The sequence below is a fragment of the Zingiber officinale genome, chromosome 4A (assembly GCF_018446385.1).
Source record: "Zingiber officinale cultivar Zhangliang chromosome 4A, Zo_v1.1, whole genome shotgun sequence".
Taxonomy (NCBI): Eukaryota; Viridiplantae; Streptophyta; class Magnoliopsida; order Zingiberales; family Zingiberaceae; genus Zingiber; species Zingiber officinale.
This window is the reverse complement of record NC_055992.1, coordinates 155,043,662-155,060,369: the sequence shown is the minus strand read 5'-3', so window position 1 is coordinate 155,060,369 and position 16,708 is coordinate 155,043,662. Positions and strand designations below refer to the sequence as shown.

Here is a 16,708-nt window from a genome sequence, read left to right as displayed (position 1 = left end):
TTGGGAAATGGCATCACTTATAGTGTGTGTTGTTGATTATAGAAGGAAACTGTGTCCTAGAGATACTAGGTTGATAATGTCCTCAAGAGGAGCTCATAAGAATTGTCATGTTAAACCCTGCAGGTGGACCTAGTCCGACATGATGATAAGGTTGAGTGGTACTACTCTTGGACTAAGATATTAATTAAATGAGTTGTCAGTAACTCACTTAATTAGTGGACGTTCGATATCTTAAACACAGGGAGACTAACACACTCATAATATGAAGGAGCCCAAAAATGTAATTTGGGATTGGTGCGGTAGTTTAATAATAGTTCTCTAGTGGAATGAATTATTATTGATAAAATTAAGTTGTGTGTTCGGGGCGAACACGGGATGCTTAATTTTATCGGGAGACCAAAACCAATTCCTCCTCTCGGTCCCTATCGTAGCCTCTTATTTATAGAGTACTATACCCACCTATACCCACCTTCTATACCCACCTAAAGCGGGCCGGCCAAGCTAGCTTGGGAATCAAGCTAGGGCCGGCCTTGGTATAAATTGGGGTGGCCGGCCCTAGCTTGAACCCAAGCTAGAGGGGCCGGCCAAATTAAATTAAAAAAGAATTTTAATTTTAATTTTTATTATGTGGAAGATATAATTTATTAAAGAGAATTAAAATTAAATTATCTCTCTTGTAAAAGATTTACAAAAGATTAAAGAAAGAGATTAGATCTCTTTCCTTATTTGTAGATTAGTGAGATATTTTATTTTCTCTTTAAAAATTATTCACATGTTGTAAAATTAAAATTATGAAAATTTCTTTTTATCAACCATGAAGAGATTTTGAAGAGAAATTTTAATTTTAAAATTTCCGGAAACAAATTAGGAAGTTTTAATTGTTGAATGAAACTTGTCTAATTTGATTTCATGATGTGTCCGGCCATTAGAATTTAATTGGGGAAATTTTATTTTATTTTTATCAATTAAATCTTGTCAAGAAAATTAAGGAAATTTTATTGTAATTAAATTTCCTAATTTGCTTAGGCCAAGGAATATAAAAGAAGGGGTGAGGGTGCCTTCATGAGACAACAACCTCTATTATTTTCTCTCCTTCTTTTGTTCCTTGGTGTGGCCGGCCATCATCATCATCTCCCTCTCTTCCTCTTGTGGTGGCTGAACCTCTCTCAAAGGCTTGGAGCTCTTGTGGTGGCCGGATACTACTTGGAGAAGAAGAAGAAGAAGGAGAGGAAGCTAGCATCTCTTGGAGCTTTATTATTGTTTTGATTTTCTTCCTTGGTGAAGCTTCTTTCTTTGTGGCCGAACCTAGCTAGGAGGAGAAGAAGGTGGTTGGTGGTTTCTCATCTCGGAAGATCGTTGCCCACACAACATCCGAGGTTAGAAGAGGAATACGATAGAAGATCAAGAGGTTTTTCTACAAGGTATAACTAGTAATTTTTCTTTCCGCATCATACTAGTTATTTATAGAAATAATACCAAATACAAGAGGCTTACGTTCTAGAATTTCGAATATGTTTTTCGATGTTGTGTTCTTTTGTTTTTTCTTTTCCTTGTGATTTGATTGTTCTTTTTGGTTAACCTAAAGTTATTTTAGGAAATTAAATATTAGATTTCTATAAAAGGTTTTGTCTAGTCGGTGGTGGTTGCTCCCATATCCAAGAAGGTCGTGTGCTCGCCACGTCAGTACTGGGAACCAATTATGGAAATTAATATTTAATGGAATTAATAACTTAAGGTGATTTGGGTCGAACGTGTTAAGTTCCGCAGGAGATCCAAGTCAAAACCTAAAAGAACAAATAGATTAAGTTTTGGATCAAACGTGTTAAGTTCCGCAGGCGATCCAAAATTTAATTTAAAAGAACACATGGTAGCTAGGAAAAGGTTCAGATCTTTGTACAAAATTTTGTACAGTGGAACCTCTAGGTTTTCCGAGTAGCAACCAACAACCTTAACCACCGGATCAATAATATTATTATTAATAGTTATATATATAAATAAATAAAATTGGATAACATTTTAATTTTTTTTTTATTATTTTTTAAAATAGATACTTTTATTAGATTTTAGATTAAATTTATTTAATGTATCCCAACTATGTAGCTAGGAGTCGATTAATTTAATTTACTAAGGTTTTAATTAAAATAACAAAGTTAAAAAAAAATTCTCCGTCACCTCCATCTTCCTCTAGATTTGCTCATGCTGCCTGCTTCCGCTCCAACTCCCACTCCTGCCGCCTGTTGCCTACAGCCTGCCGCCGACCCCCGCTACCACCCCTTGTTGCCACCTCCGACCGCCATGCCTTTGCGCATCATTGCCACGCTCACATGAAGATTCGACGGCGACCTCCGACACGCCTGCTGCCAACTCCGACACCGCCTCATTGCCACCTCCAGCTCCGCATTGCTACCACCTCTGACACCGCCTTGTTGCCGATTTGGCACCGCCCTGCTTGACGACCGTGCGTCGGCTCGCTCTGATCGTCACACCTTTGCTCTCTGTTGTCGCGTGCACGAAGATTCTACAGTGACTTCCGACATTGCCTGCTACCACCTCCGGCATCGCCTCGCTGCTAATCCGGCACCACCTCGCTGCTAATCCGGCACCGCCTAGCTCGACGACCGCACCTCGGCTCACTCTGATTGTGCTTTGTTCAGAGATTAATTTCGGAATATTTTTGGTTTAACCTCAGGAATCGAGAAAAACCAAGGCAGATGGAGGTTTTCTGATTCCTAGTTAGATACCAAATTGATGACGTTTGATGATGTGTATGAATTGAGAAAAACTTCATAACCTAAAAAAATATTGAACCAAACACGGTTATCATGGATAACTATAGAAGAATAACTAAAATTATCCACGATAATCCTGAACGAAACACGCCCTAAAGAACTTTTATGAAAGCAATAAAGGACCTTTATTGATTGTGGAATTTATTTTCTAGTCTCTTGTCTTCCATCATTAAATGTTTATAATTTAGAGAAATTTTTCAACTTTTAATTGTTAAATAAGAATAGGAAGAGGACAAAGAGAACATGAGAGTAATAATTAATTTTATTGTTCATTGATACTTATCCTAAAGACAATTAACTAATTAAATAAATAACAGAATTAACTAGTACTTGATCAATTATACTTATCCTATAGACAATATATAGTATTTAAATAGTACTTGGTCAATTAACTAATTAATAAATAACAGAATAATTCTGAAAATTATTCTAATAATTATAACAGAATTATTAGAATAATCTTAATACGAATTTGATTTGATTTTGTGATTTAATCCGGTCAATCTTGATGATTCTTTTTTATCTCTTTTACTAATAACTTAGTATAAATACCCCATGAGGATGCGTAATGGACAAGTTCAATTTATGAGTTTCAATTTTAAAAGTTTATAATTACAATTTCAGTATATTTCATTCTCTCCTTTCTCCCTACATCTCCAATTCTCCAAACACTTAGGTGACGTTTGGTTAAATGATGAGAATGATTATGGGTATGAGTTTGATAGTAAGGTGGAATGAGAATGAGAATGGAAATAAAATCCACCTAGTTATATGGGTTTGGTTGATTCCCATAAATTTAGAAATCATTTTCAAATTGTCATTCCCAAATCCACAATCTAAACACTATCTTTTTATTATTATTTCATTCTCTCATTCCCAAATCCATCAATCAAACACCCCCTTAACCTTAACCATTCGTTCCTTTCAAAAAAAAAAAAAAAATAGCACAAACTCCAAGGTTGAGTCTGAGACTGGTTAAGAAACTTAAGTTACCCATGACTGACCCACCTCCAGGCGTCGTTTCCTTCACTTTCTTAACCAATCATCTCTTTCAGTACTTGACATTGAGTTCGGAGTTTGGATCCTCTATCTAAATTATCATTTATCCCCGTGTCTCCTCGTTGATCAAACGAGTGTTATATTCTCGAGATGTGTGTTATATTCTTGTGACATGCACTGTATCTTTGAGATGAGATTTGACCAATCCGATCGGCTAGATGACACGAGGACAGATGATATTTGGGACAAAGGATCCGAACTCTTGAGTCCAATACATCTCATATAAAATGACAATTGGTTCTTATTTAGTATTTCTTTGTTGACTTAGCTTTTGAATACAGGCATTGAGGGACCTAAAGAAACTGTATATTCTAAAGGCATTTTAATTGTGAAGTCTAAATCCCTGAAAGGTTGTTAGTAGTTTTGTTTTCTTTCGTAGCTTTAGAAATGTTTTTCCTCTTTCTTATACTAGCCTATCTTGTAAACTTTATTAATAGAATTGGAGTTTTCATATGCAGATATCCATTTCAGCCACCTAATGTCACCTTTGTTACACCAATTTGCCATCCCAACATTCGCAATGGAGGGCGTATTTGTCTTACTATTCTTAATTTACCGTCAAAGGTAAATGATTCAGTTGTTTTCTTTTTGATTTTACGTTTGAACGTTGCACATTTAATTTTATTTCGATAAAAAATTAAAAATATATGTTCATTAAATAATCGTACATTATGTGACACACAACTATTATTATTATCAATTTAATTTTGTATTATTAACAAACAATGAATTTAATTCTCACTCGGTCTATTCTATTATTTCTTCGGACAAAATTGGCCATAAAATTTGGATGAATAAAGGGAAAAAAAGAAGAATGATTAAAAAGGGTAAAAATTATATAAATTTTTTATTTCCAGTATAAGAACAAACTAAAACCTAGATGAAAAACAAAAAGCATTAGTCTCCCTGTCTCCTTCCTTTGTCTCGCGATCCGCTGCTCTCTCCCCTCCTATGTCTTGCCATCTCGCGATCTCGCGATCTCTCCTTTGTCTTGCGATCTCGCGATCGGCTGCAGGAGATTAGCGAACACGGCCTGAGAGTGAAGTGATCGGTCGCCGCAGGTAATAAACTGTCTTTGTTGCCGATTCCTTAGACATAGACGTGTGTATATTTTCTTTCTCTTTCTAATCCACCTATCTTTGTTTCCGATTCCTTCGAACTAGGTTTTCTTTTTCTCTTTGTAATCCATTATCTATCTCTCGGCTGCAGGGGTGATTTGAGGGCTGTCGAAGGTAATCGGATCACCGTCGCTGGTAATTTTTTTTTCCTGTCCATCCTACGGAAACTTTATTAAAGATTTTTTATCGAATATGACCAATCTCATTCGGAATTCTCACATTTGAGTCTTTTTTTTTTAGCTTTTATTCTTTGAAATCTTGTTCACTGTGATTAAGAACGGTTCTATTCAAGAGTTGTTCCCTTTAATTAATAAAACAATTAAGAATTAAAAGTTATTCAAATGGATTTTGAATTTTAAATTTTAGATATCAAAAAAGGAATGGTAAAGGCGAAGGAGGTGTCCTCTACTTAGGTGAGGTAGCACATTATTAGAGAGCTGATATTATAGGAGTGACTTTAGGGCCAGGAATTGAGAATATATATTATTTGAACTTGGATACTAACTTTTGTGTTTGCACATAAGAGAACTTTATAAACAAATTCCGCATGAATAATTGCATTTGCATTTTCTGCAATAATTGCATCATGAAAGTTTTCTTTGTGCCTCGTTTCTGAATTTCTTCTCACGAGTGCATACAGTTTGAAGTAAAGCCATATCTAAATAATTTTAAGATTACCAATTGCAAGACACCTTACATTCAGCTTGATGATAGCAAAATATCCATGTAGTTGAGCTCAAATGTTAAGACACATGGCATGTTTTATTTTTATTTTCCAGATTTTAGCTCTGCAATGCATTGCGTTGACCTTTTTTTTTTTTTTTTGTGTTTGAAAGATTCCCTTGATAATGAGGAGATGAAACTATAGGGGCGTAAAAGTAGTTTAGTTCATAGTTTAAAATTTTGAGCCGTCCCGAGGTTTTGGTTTCAGACCAGAACAAAACAATTTCGATACCGCATCGTGCTGTGCTGATATAGTTTCGGTATTTTTTAAATATACAAGATATATTAACTAAAAATAAAATCTAATCTAAATATAAAAAAATAAAAAATATATATTAAATTAATGGTATAATTTTATTAGACTTTAATTAAACATATTTAAATTACTCCAATATAGCTTGGAGGAATTGATTACAATTATTAACTTAAGTTGTTTAATTTAACCTAAGTTAAACATCTTACCCCCTCTATTGTCGCTAGTGATCTTTGGGCCAGTGTGATACATGTGGACTAGTCGCCGGGCCCGTGTGACATGTCTGGACTCGTCTCTGGGCTTGTGCGAGACTTATTGTCGGGCTTGAACAACACGTTTAGTCGTCGGGCCTTGATGATGCGTCGCCGGCTAGCGCGAAGCGTCTGAACACCTTGTCGGGCTTGGGTGATGCATCCGGATCCATCGCCGGGCCAACGCGACGCGTCCGGAAGCGCCAAAGGGCCCACGTGACACGTCTGGACATGTTGCAACGTGCCGACACCAGAGGCGTGCTTGTGTCGGTGCTAGACTGAGGGCGGAACGTATCAAGCGAAACAGTTAGAGATTTTAAACTATGATTTTGTTTGCGTCCAAATTGTCTCGTGAATGAATTACTCAAAAGATTGTAATGGATGCATGACTTCAGACGGAGTAACTAAAGCATTTCCAATAAAGATAGGGTTACATCAAGGATCAACTCTAAGTCCCTATCTTTTTACACTAATTATGGACGAACTCATTTGCAGATGATATTATTTTGGTAGATGAAACACGTGAAAGAGTAAATGCTAAACTAGAATCTTGGAGGGAAACACTAGAAGGGAAAAGTTTTAAGTTTAGTAGATTAAAGACAGAATATATGAAATTTAAGTTTAGCAATATTAGAAGTAATGAAACAATTGTTAAGATAGGAGGACGAGTTGTCCGGAATCGAGAGATTTAAATATTTAGGATCATTTTTGCAAAACGATGGAGGGATTGAGAGAGATGTCTTACATAGAATACAAGCAGGATGAGTGAAATGGAGGGGAGCGTCGAGTGTTTTATGTGACCATAAAGTACTTCTTAAACTTAAAGGTAAGTTTTATAAAATCGTAGTTATAACTGCTATGTTATATGGAGCTGAATGTTGGGTTATGACTCGAGCACATAAGTAGAAGATGAGAGTTGCAGAGATGAGGATGTTAAGGTGGATGTGTGGACATACGAGGATAGACAAAATAAGAAATGAGAGCATTAGAGAGAAAGTCGGAGTTGCATCTATTGAGGAAAAACTCCGAGAGACGTTTAAGATGGTACGGTCATGTACTTAGATCACCAATAAATGCTTCAATTAGGCGATGTGAAACTATGATAAACATGCATATCAAACGAGGAAGAGGAAGACCAAAAAAGACTTGGTTAGCAATAATAAAATAAGATAAAATTTATTTAAATATAGATGGTGATATAATAGGAGATAGAGATCATTGACGTAAAAGGATTCATACAGCCGATCCCACCTAGTGGGAAAAGGCTTGGTTGTTGTTGTTGCATGACATTTCTTTAGGAGAACTATTTGTAGTCAATGTCAGTAGTCAAAGTTTGATTTTATCTTTGTAGTGCTTAGATTCTTATTGGTAATTAGTCGTGAAATTCTGATGGAGGCAACCAAAAATAGAATTTCTTTTTAGTAAAAAAAAAATCAGACCTTTGTAGCCAACAATTATGAACAAATAGATAATGTAGTATCCTCAAGTCCATGAAAACTGTAGTGCTTAGATTCTTATTGGTAATTAGTCGTGAAAATCTGATGAAGGCAACCAAAAATAGAATTTCTTTTTAGTAAAAAAAATCAGACCCTTGTAGCCAACAATTATGAACAAATAGATAATGTAGTATCCTCAAGTCCATGAAAACTCTATAAATTTTGTTGGATAACACAAACAATTAGATAATAAGGTGCTTTATAATCAGCTCTTTGATGATATTCTACCAGATGCCAAGTGTGACAAATATAATTAATCATACCTAAAAGACAATCCCTTTTCATTTTGAAGGGCTTATCATAATTTTAACAGTTGAAGCATATGAAATTAATGAACAAAATTGGGAAATTTGACCCTAGATCTGAAAACAAGAAGGATACATTTTATTGTAGGTTAAGAATTTTTTTTATAAATAAGTTAAGTTGACAACCTGAAATGATTGCTAATGCTTGTGGATAGGATGCGTTTAATTTATGAAGAGGTGCAAGTGCAACACACAAGACGCTCTCTAGTTAAAATAAGTCTGATGTCAACTTTTGATTCTATTTAATGTACATGGGAGTTCCTTTAAACCTCTAATTTTGGGTGTATGAATAATTGATTGATGGTCTTTACATGATTGTGTAATAAGTTCTAAACTTTTGTAGTACCAAAATAACAACAATAAAATCTTATTCTACTAAGTGGGGCCAGCCATATGAATTATCCTATGCTATCGAACTTTATCCCCTATTATATCATCTATATTTAAATAAATTTTATTTTATCATAGGAATCATTGGAAGTATAGTTATTTAAGGTTCACGGTGCTCAAAAGCCTATAGGTGCTATAGGGCCTAAGATGCACGACACTAGGTGAGGTGCATACCTCCTTGAGTGAGACGCTTTGGATATAAATTTTTTCAATTCAAATATATATAGGGAAATTTTTCAAAAATATTTCATTAAAATATAAAATTCACTAGCAAATAAATATGTTATGCACATAATTCAAATTTAAAAGACTTCAAATATTTAAATCATCAGAATTTTTGTATCTTCCTCAATCATATCATTATCATCATCACCAAAGCTGAATCTTCATTGGTTTCCAAAAGATCAATTTCTTCCTCCTCCCACAAGGCACATGCTCAAGGCGCAAGAGACTCGCTTGGTTGCGTCTTGTGCCTAGGCATGACCGGGCGAACACCTTTAATAATTATGGTTGGAAGGAGAGCCTTGACGCAACTGGAAAGTTGTGTAATGTGACTCACGAATTCGAGTTGCGGAAATAATCTCTTGTAGAATGTAAGGTAAGGTTGCATACAATAGACTTAAGGTGGTCCGACCCTTTTTCGGGACCTCACATTTGTGGGGGCTCGTGTTTGAGTCATAACTAAATATTCAACTCCATATACGCATGTCTATCCTCTAATCATCTTTTTATAGATTTTTTTTTTTTTATGTTTTAGAGGTATCTTATGATCACAAAGACCACCTAACGCTCTCTTACATTTCAACTATCATGTTTGTATTCTATGTAAGATATTTCTCAACCTCTCCATCATTTGTAAAAACAATGCTAAATACTTAAAGTTCTCAGTTACAAGGAACTTATCATTTTCTATTTTAACAATTGCCTTGTTGCGTCTAATATTGTTAAAAATTTAAATTCTATATATTTTGTTTTTATTCTATCAAGCCTAAACTTTTTACCCCAATGCAACAATTACTCTTTCACGTGTCTCATCTACTAAAAAATAATATTTTCTATAAATAATATGCATCATGATAATGTGTCTTGGATGTGTCGAGTATTTATGATTAGTGTAAAAAGATATAGACCTTGATATAACTTCATCTTCATAGGAAATGCTTTGGTAAATTTGTTTAAAGCCTTCACTCTTGTCATTATATTCTCATACATATTCTTAATTATTTTAATATACGTTATGCTAATATCTTTCTTTTGTAGACTTCTCTACATAATTTTCCTTGGGATTCTTTTATAAGCCTTTTCTAGGTAGACAAATACCACATGTATTTTTTTTCGGATACTTGTCAATTAGTTGTCTAAGAAGATGTATAACTTCTATTATTGACTTTTCAAGTATGAATTTAAACTAATTTTTGATCAATGTGGTCTCTTTAGTATTTTTTCTATCATTCTTTTTTAAAGTTTTATATTATGATTCATTAGTTTAATGTTCTTATAATTCGTATAATTTTGTATATCTCCTTTGTTTTAATACAATGGGATAAAGTCTTATTCTTATATAAAAGGGCAACCCGGTGCACGAAGCTCCCGTCATGCGGGGTCCCGGGAAGGATCCATTGTACGCAACCTTATCCTATTTTTTGCAAGAGGCTGTTTCCAGGATTCGAACCCATGACCTTTATGGTCACATGGCAACAACTTTACCATTACGCTAAGGCTCCCCTTCTCTTATTCTTATATATATATGTAAATATAATATCAAGTTGAATAATGTCGTAAGTGATTCAATACCCTGCACACTTCCATATCTCTATAGTACTATCATATGGTCCAACCGTTTTTTTCATTTTACATTTCATTCAAAGCTTGCTTACTTTTGTAGTTTTAATTTTCTAATAAAATTTAAATTTATATACTCCACTTGACTTGTTTAAATTATCTAAGTTAAGTTAGTTGCTTGCCATGTGACCGAAAGATCACGGGTTCGAATCCTGGAAACAACCTCTTGCAAAAAACAGGGTAAGACTGCGTACAATGGATCCTTCCCCGGGACTCCGCATGGCGGGAGCTTCGTGCACCGGGCTGCCCTTTAAGTTAGTTGCTTAAATTTTTATTAAAAAGTTTACGAAAATGTCTTTTTTATCGCTCTTTAATTTCCTCATCATTCACTAGTACTCGATTACATTCCATTCAAAGTTTGTTTTCTTTTGAAGTTTGAATTCTCAGAAAAAAATTTAAATTTCTATACTCCACTTTGACCTACTTTAATTACTTAAGTTGATTACTTAAATGTTCATTAAAAAAGTTGATAAAATGCCTCTTTCATCGCTCTTTAATTTCCTTATTATACATACTCTATTACATTCATCTTTAATGTATCTTATTTGGGTAAGATCTTTTGTTCCCTTTCTCTTGATTTAACTATTTTATAGATATCATTTTCTCCTTTTTTTATCCAATTGTCAATTTAAGCATTCAAAAGTTTTAATCTTGACTTCACTCGCTACTTTCTTGGCTATTACTTTTTAAATTTTTTTAGTTCTTACAAATGTATAATAACTTATAGGCTATTTATTTCTTCGTCACTCTCTTTTACTTTTTTTTTTGTTCCACCACCAAGATTTTTTACTTGTTGAAGCTCGTCTTTTTGTTTTATCAAGTATGCTCTTAGCAATCATTTTCAAATTTAATGTCATAGTATCCATGTCATATTCAAGGTGCCATTTATTTCTCCTAATAGTTATTCTCCTACTCTCCTTAAATACACTTTGTTTTTCGTCCTTTAACTTCCACCACTTAATTCTAGAAGAAATATACGTTTTTTTTCTATTTATTCTATGCTTGAGGTGCATATCTAACACTATTAACTTATATTGGATAGTTAAGTTTGTTTTGTGGATAATCTTATAATCTTTACTAATCTTTCTATCTAACTACAAGAAAATTAATTTGTGACTTATTGTTCTTACTTTTGAACGTAATAAAGTGGGTTTTTTAAAACATATTAGTTATATAAGTTTATATGCTATCGTAAAATCTAATATAATTTTTCTTTCATTTTTTTAACAAAATCATAGCCCTCGTGTATCTGATTATAATTCTCATTTCTTACTCTTACATGTCTATTTAGATCTATTAAAAGTACTTCGTTTGGCGGAAATTTTTAAGCTTTCTCATTTAGGTCTTTTCAAAATTTATATTTGGTGGTGCATATATGCTAAATAGAAGGGGAGCCTTGGCACAACGGTAAAGTTGTTGCCATGTGACCAAAAGGTCACGGGTTCGAATCCTGGAAACATCCTATTGCAAAAAGCAGGGTAAGGTTGAGTACAATGGATCCTTCCCCGGGGCCCCACATGGTGGGAGCTTCGTGCACTGGGCTATCCCTTTTTTTTTTGGTGCATATATGCTAAATAATTGCCCCTCGGGCATACTAAGTTGGTTACCACATGACAGTTTTGTAGAAATGGGCAAGGGTCGATTTACGACTAAGTCGAGGAAAATACCCTCTTATGTGGTGACCTGTTCTGTTTCCTGATTTATTTTTGTATAAATGGTTGTGAGGCTAGCTGTGTGAGGCGCCCGAGTCATTGTATGACCTTTTGCAGAAAATATATACTAATTAATTGATATTTTCTTTCACCATTACTATCTTAAGAGTTATAATTATCTTATTTTCTAACTACTCCTATTAATTCATTCTTTAACAAATTGTTTACAATAATACCTATTCTATTTCTCATTTTCTTGTTTTACTCCTTTTTATCATAATTTAAAATCTAAGTTTTTTAATCATTTTTTGTCTTTTCTTCTATTTATTTTTTCTCTTGTAAACATAAAATATTAATTCTTTTTTCAATCATTATATCTACCACCTTTATTAGTTTACTGATGAGTGTTTCTATGTTTCATGTTCCAAATCTAAGAGTAGTGAATCTATAAAGTTTGCTCTTATTAAAATTATGATATGAGAACTTTTGTATATTTAATGCTACATCTAAGTTCTCATGACGATATAGTGGTTCTTATTTGCAAGTGGACCCTACAACACATTTCTGTTAGGAAACAACATAGTATTATCATAATAATTTGATGAATCTATTTATAGGATTTTGTTTATAATTGACGTTGGCCGGCAACTTAATGCAACTATCAACGTTTTTTTATCTGGGCTTGGGATTGACATTTGCAATTTTAAACTTTGGTTAAAAATCAAAAGGGCATCCCGCTTTTGGATGAAACGCCAAATGGACGCTCCTTTAGTACCCAAAATACCCTTATTTGTCCAAATTATTTATTTCTATACTATGTTTAGAATGTGGTCAAAAGACTATTGTAGAGGTAGCAATTACTTTCTAGCTCATTTTTTACTGTTCTAGTGGGTTTTATGGGTCATGTTGGTTTGTTTTGTAATTTGAAATTTTGTTTAATTCAGGTCTTCACCCTCAATTGATAAAAAACGCACACGTGTAGTAACTATCAATACCTGCTATACATAATACTCTTGATTTATTTTGTAATTTGAAATCTTATTTTAAAAAATAACATATGGTGAAAAGACGTTGTAGCAGTTATTTGCTAACCGCTACATAATGGATCATGTTTAGATAATGTACATTTTACCCATAGTGAGTCTTATCGGTCCTCTTTGTTTGTTTTGTAATTTGAAATCTTATTTTATTCATATTTTCACCCGCAATTGATAAAAAATAACACATGGTTAAATGACTCTTGTAGTAATTACTTGCTTACCGCTACCAGTTGAAGTAGCTACTTGCTACACGATGCATCATGTTCATTTTACTTTTAGTGGAATATATGAGGGTCCCCTTGGTTTCTTTTGGAATTTGAAATATTGTTTTATCCGGTCTTCACTCTCAATGGATAAAAATTAACACTTCGTGGGTGCCAAAGTTTAGACTCTACTCTAAAATCCGGTTCAAAAACAAATAATTTGGACCGGCTAAGGAATTAAGACTACTTTGAAATGCTTGGTGGGGGTCCTTTTGACATTTTTTTTATATAAGGGGTGCCCATTTAATGTTTCGTCAAAAGTGGAGTGTCATTTTGATTTTTGCCCTCAAACTTTTATAATACAAAAGAAATATTTTTTTTTTCATTATTTCTAAATGTAATATGAGTTATTTATTGATGCTGTGTAGTTAATTGATTTCAATTGGGAATGTTGCTAACCCATATCTAGCCTCCAGTTTCTTATATTGTTACCACTTACATGTCCTAGAACTAATTGTGTCAAATTAGCTTACCTCGAATAGATATTTAAACCGTTATTCTTTTTTATTTTTATTTGTTTTGTGTTCATGATCCAATGGCTAGCAATATATACATGCCCTATTTATTATTTCCATGCATTGTATCGGTCCATCAATTAATATCTGACAAAGCAAACAATAGAATACTCATTATGGGACATCTTTTGAAATATATATAAATATTTAAATAAGAGACTAATTAGATAGCTTAATCAAATGTTCCTAAGAGAGCTAGATGTGCAACTACCATCAGCATACACGCTATAGTCTGGCAAGATAGTTTAAAAACGTGACATTGAAGACACAAATAAGCATTTGTTATTTTGCTAATGGGGATTGCAATTTGCTATTAATCTATTCTCACTCAGACTCGGAGTTAATGAAAATCAATTTTGCCTTGAATTTAACTCAGCCACATGTCTACCTTGAGTTTCCTAGATATCATATACTCTTGTTTCCAGCTGTAACTTATCTCTAAGCTCTAGGGGAATCTAACTCAAACAAATCTTGTATTTCATACCTTGACCAGTTTGCATATTTTAGACCTCTGTACTGGAACACTGTTTATATCGTTAAATAAAATAATTTCTTAACTGCTTTTAGTCATATTGATTTCTCTAATTTATAATCATGCTGATGGGTTACATTATCAATTACATTATCTTTATTTTAATGGAGTTCTTAGAGGATTAGACAATTTTTTTATTTAATTTATGACATAATATCAACAATAGATATTAGACATTGAAAATAAGTATTGCTCTTTAATTTTTATTTTAGGTAATTCTCATTGGAAAATTTTCTTTAGATTATGTGCCATTATAAGTCTGATAATTTCAAATTTGTCACATGTTTTATGACCCTAAATTAGATATAAAAGTTATTGTATTCAGTTCATACTATCTTGGTTCTATTATTTTAATTATAATATTTTCATATTATTTTACATTTTTTTTTTGCAGTTGAGTATGGTTGGAGAAAATTTTAGGTATTCAGATGTGTTAGAGATTCATAAAATTCTAGATGCTACATACAAGCGGTATGCTACAGTGGTGAAAGATCATTTGCTTCGTGTTCAAAAATTGGAGAAGAAAATAAAGAAGGTTAAAAAATTGATAGCTGAACAAAATTGTAAATTGGAGACTGTTGATAAAGAACTTAAAGCCGTTGATAAAGAGCTTAAAAAACTCGAGGAAAATAAGTCTTCAAGGAAAAGCTTGAAAAAAAGTCGTGAATGAACAAAGTGGGACAAACAATCTATGGAAGATTATGAATTTGATTTTGAAGATTTCTTAAATTGATCTTGTCACAAGATTGCATTTGGGGAAATTACAAGCTTTTTGAATTGTTTGACTTTTATTTTCATTTTTTTAATGGTGATTGTATTTAAATTGAAATGGCTTTTCCACTGTCTTTTCTTTTGATTTTTCTGAGTTTATTCGTTGCGTTCTTTTGAAAAACTAATCACTTTGCATATTGAATTGTATAATTGCCTACGGCACATCTTACAAAAACGATTAAACAGAAAGGATCCCTTCTAAAATTGATTGAGATTCTTTTAGTGCAACTTTCCTACTATTTTTCTTTTTCAAAGTAAGTCATGGGCAGTGCTTAACCTAGCATGCGACAGACTGGATCATACTTGTCCCAACATCACTTTCTAAAATGGATCGATCAGGCTCGTGAAGTTGATCCATTTTGGCATGTCTAATTCTTTCTTTAACAATAAATATGTATTATGGTTAACATATCTATGAAGTAGTATAAAGCATTTTCCCTCAAAATGTTTGGACGAAACACCTAAAGCATCCAAATTATTCATATTTGACTCCCATTGATTTTAGAAATTTTTAAGGAAATCCATCGTAACCTCAGATAACCAATTTGAACAACTTAAGCCCAAGCTGTTCTGGCCAAAAACATCTTGATGGGTAAAAAGTTTTTACATTGATCATCCAAGTCTATTGATGAATTTATTAAAATATACTAAACTCGCAAGTGACCTTAGACGACCACTTTAAAAAAAAAATAGCCTACCAAGGTAATTTAGGCAAACATCTTGATGTCCAAAACTGTTTAAATTGGTCATTTTTGATAGTAAATGGATTGTTTGAAGTATATTCGACTCACTAATAGCCTAAGACGATTGGTGCACTCAACTCCTTATCAAGGTTGACCATGACTAGGATTTTGATAAGTTAGAGATGATGTATTGTCTGTTTCTCAAGATACATCGGCGGACCATGATCGTCACTAAATATTGGTGGATCATGATGAATTGAGAATATATTGGACAATCTTAGCTTGTTATCGGAGATATTGAAAAAATATTCCGAATTTACAAAACTTAAATTCATATTTATCTGTTGAGAGAGCTGAGCGGATAATCTCAAATTACCAGCGGAGGTATTTCTGCCAAATACTACTGAGTCACTGACTATTGATTTCGAGTATCGAATTAGCTGATTGCTCGAATAGAGAAGAAGTCACAGAATCATCTGAGTGGATGTCGTATCAGAGGAAGAAAACTATCGAGTAGTTCTCTTTCAGTCGATAAGAGAAAAGGCCAAATACTTCTCTCAGTCGGAAAGTAGAGTCGTCTGAATCAATCTATCAACTAGGTTTTGACTCAAAAATTAATTGTTGGACAAAAGGACACAATAAAACTTTAATCTACTCCATCACATTAAAAAAGTGCATCCCAAGAGTCTTCACATAGAACTTGCTTTGGCGTGAGAAAGTAGCAATCCATAAATAAGTAATTGGTCAATCAAGTAGTTTTGAATCAAAATTATTTGATGGACAAGAGGACATATTAAAACTTTATCTGTTCCATCAAAGTGCCAGAACGCATATGCTTTAATGTAAATAATAATAGGCATCTCAATAGTCTTCGCATAGCTTGGTGTGCTGAGAAAGTAGCCATCCATAATACAATTTGATCAATCATAAAACTTTGATCTGTTTCATAAAATAAAAAATGTCAGAATGAACCTGCTTTGATGTAATTAAATAATAATCATAAGTCTTCGCACCTTGCATTAAGTT

General features: G+C 33.3%; 1 long non-coding RNA gene across 1 annotated transcript; it reads left to right on the top strand.

Moving 5' to 3' along the window:
• Positions 1-4,723: 4,723 nt before the first annotated feature.
• On the top strand, positions 4,724-15,057 carry LOC121971784. Its single transcript, XR_006109239.1, has 3 exons — positions 4,724-4,909; positions 5,058-5,101; positions 14,623-15,057. It is a non-coding gene; the product is annotated as an uncharacterized LOC121971784 (long non-coding RNA).
• Positions 15,058-16,708: the final 1,651 nt, after the last annotated feature.